The following is a 3,377-nucleotide window of genomic DNA, read 5'->3' as shown; positions in this document are numbered from 1 at the left end:
TATATTAATATATGAAGAACATACAAAAAAACTACACAAAAATTAAGAGAATGACATACTTCAGCAAGTTTGCTGAACTTTGTCAATAAACAGGAAAAATGTAACCTCTGAGCACCAAAAAAAGGAAGTTCCTAGTAATAAATGTAACAAAAACAACTTAAATCCTTTTTTGTAGATACTTAAAATGTACTTGCATCAGTATGGAAAAAAGGATGTCTCCGAAAATATTGAGGAGTGTGCGTTCACTTACAAATCATTACCAAAATTATAAAATATATTCTTAGGAAAACATATATAAGCAATAAAATCCATACAGATTTTCACGGGAGGAGAGAAGGACAGAGTTCAGAAGGAGCACACACAGCTTTCCGAGGTTTAATAATCTTTCTTGTCCTGGTTTACGGATTCATTCACTTCATTGTCATTTTAAGAGTGTGTGTGTGTGGGTTTGTGTGCGCGCACGGGTGCGTAATCACACTTTTTTGGCATGTATGTCCTATTTTCCAATTTTAAAATATTTGCAAAGAAAACGCCAAACAGCATAAAATAAGATGGTAAAATCCAATGCAAAATATTAGTAATAAGTATTAGTGAACTCTCAAGTTAATTTACAGAGTGTTGACTTTTAAATCTACTTATAGGCTATTTACACAAGAGTCAACTAAAATAAACAAGATAAAAATAAATAAATAAGTGCACTGAAGAACGGTTTAAAAATATAAAAGGTATTCAAGGAAAATGATGATCAAAAAAAACACAACAAACCAGTGTTCCTACAGTAATATTTCACTTCAGAGCAGAAGGAAGGTGATTTTTCCTTGCTGTTTCCAATCCCTGCCGACACCCACTGCCCAAAATCTCCTGAACTCACCTGGGTCGCGCTTTTCCGCTCCCACCCCAAAGACTCAGCAGGTTTTTCTGACCAAGTTACCAATGCCTCGCTCATCCCTAAATGCTGTGCTCGAATTTCAGTCCTGGTGACAGCAGCGTTTCATGTCGCTGACCGCGGAGTCTAAAACGCGTTCCTCGCCTGGCCGCCTGGCTGCTTGGTCCCCGACCCTCGTACCCCTTATTCCTCTCCGTTTTGGGGGGTCTCCCGTGACCCCAGGAACACCCGGGAGAAAGAGTTAGTAAGGAAACTGGGGCTTACATGACTTGGAAGGTAAAATCAGGAGAGCGGAGACCACGAAAGCTGCCGCCGAAGGGATGAGAAATTCATCCGGGAGGTTCCGTCTGCAGCGGGGAAGCGGAGGGTCCCCAACAGGTCGAAAGAAGCCGACACGGCCCCCTCTCCTGTCCATGTGTCTCGGTGCAATCGACTCCCGCGAGTAATGGCTTCCGCTTCACTTCCGCCTTCCAAATCTCGCGGGACTTCACTAGCCACCTCTAATACGGAAGCGGGGGCGGAGAGGGTTCTGGGAAATGTATTTTTTTAAGCTTTGACTGGCATGGCGGCGCCCAGGCGGGAACTGACCTTCTGGCACATTTCCCCAACTTCTAATTGTTCGAGTGCCCCGGGGTTCAGTCCTCAGCCTTCTCTTTCTATCGTCATTCGCTCTGTGTCAGCAGCGAATCTCACCGCGTTGGGTACTATTTAAACACTCGAGACCCTCAAATTTCCTGCCACAGCCCACACAACTTTACCCTGAATTCCAGACTCTGGGGACATTCTCTACTTGGATATTTTATAAACCTGTTCAAAGGTCGCAGATCAAGCTCCTGACTCCACCTCCTCAACCTCAAACAATAGCCACCCCATTCTCCCGTTTGTTCATTGTAAAACTTGGCAACATCCTTGACCTTTTTACTTGTCCCTCCCGAGTCCATAGATACTTTGGAGACTGTCGTCAGTTCTGCTTGGAACATCGATCCAGATTCCTTGCTTCTTGAGACGTTCCTAGAGAGAGACGTGGGCAAAAGGAGAAATTAAAAGCTGTGAGTATTCAGTTGAGACCATGCATAGGACGTTAGCAATCCTGGGATGGCAGCTTCCTGGAGCCCTAGGAGCTGAACTTCCCCTGGTTTACCAAGAAATTGCTCATCCTCCTGTAACCGAGTCCAAGCTTGTCCCACGTGCGACAGCCAGTAAGTCTAGAGACGAGGTAACAAGGTGTTGGGGCAAGGAAAGCAACTTTCATTCGGAGAGCCAGCAAACTGAGAAGACGGCAGACTAATGTCCTAAAGAACCATCTTTAGTATGAATTTTAGGTTCCTTTTTATGTTAATGGAAGAGGATTGAATGGGGAGGGGGTTGCAAGAGGTAGGACTGCAGACATTTGGGTGTCAACAAGGGTCCCAGCAGGTTATAAAAATTCTCCGTGCTTGGTCAGTTTAACTTGGGATGACGTAGGTCAGGTCACATAAATCTCTAACACAACATTGTTACTTGTGTTCTTAATACCGCCCCCCACCAAGGGGTAGTTTTGGGAAAAGGAGGGTTATCATCTTTCTTCTAGAGTTGAACTACAAACTAAATTCTGCCTATAATGGCCCCTGTTCAGAGCTAAGGAGAAGCTTTTAACCTAAAGGATATTACTGCAGGGGATCAGAAGCAAAATGGAGCTAGTCATATTGAAACCCTGTAGATAACATCGCTATTATAAAGCCTGAGATTGGTCTTTGAAGTATTTTTCAGACTCTGCATTCTGGGGGCACCTACTGATGCCAGAAGAGAAGAGCAACTGCTATGACTTCTTCTGAGTATAGTAGCATACAACAAAGCATTCTACTGTGAACCAGAATAAAATCTTAAGACTCACCCTCCACCGGCTGACTGAATGGACCCCCTCTTGGCCAAAGGAATATCCTAAAACTAAATTGCCTGCCACGAGGAGGGAGGTGAGACATGCTTCATCCCACCGCCCTCCTCCATTCTTGGGGACATCCTTTGTAACCCATTAACAGGCCTAAGGGTATGCAAGACAAACCTGCAGGTCCTCAATTTACACAACAAATATATGTCCAGTGGATTATCTCTGATAAATAGCTCCTTATGTTAAAACATTCAAAGCCTTTTAGACAAAGCTTGATGTCTTTAACCAATTACAAGTCAAAGACTCTTTAAACCCACCTAGAACCTGTAAGCCCCCACTTCAAGATGGCCCACCTTTTGGGGCCAAACCAATGTATGTTTCCCACGTATTGATATATGACTTTACCTGTAACCCCTGTCTCCCTGAAATTTATAAAACCAAACTGTAACCCAACCACACCGAGTCCACTTGCTCAAGGCTTCTTGGGCATGGCTCTGGGTCATGGTCCTCAAATTTGGCTCAGAATAAATCTCTTTAAAATTATTTTACAGAGTTTGGCTTTTTTTCCATTGACACTACAACCTACAAATTGGAGCCTTTTGTTATGGTCCATGAAGCCTTTAT

General features: G+C 43.7%; 1 protein-coding gene across 1 annotated transcript in view; it reads right to left on the bottom strand.

Annotated features, from left to right (window-relative positions):
- The window catches only part of ZNF317 (zinc finger protein 317), an 11,290-nt gene extending 9,942 nt beyond the window's left edge, over positions 1 to 1,348 (bottom strand). The window contains exon 1 of the mRNA XM_012646318.1: positions 1,151 to 1,348. The gene's annotated coding sequence lies outside the window, so the exon portion shown is untranslated. The remainder of the gene's footprint in view (positions 1 to 1,150) is intronic.
- Positions 1,349 to 3,377: the final 2,029 nt, after the last annotated feature.

Source organism: Propithecus coquereli, unplaced genomic scaffold (genome assembly GCF_000956105.1).
Source record: "Propithecus coquereli isolate 6110/MARCELLA unplaced genomic scaffold, Pcoq_1.0 Scaffold241, whole genome shotgun sequence".
Taxonomy (NCBI): Eukaryota; Metazoa; Chordata; class Mammalia; order Primates; family Indriidae; genus Propithecus; species Propithecus coquereli.
The sequence above is the reverse complement of the archived record's forward strand: the minus strand, read 5'-3'. Positions and strand labels throughout refer to the sequence as shown.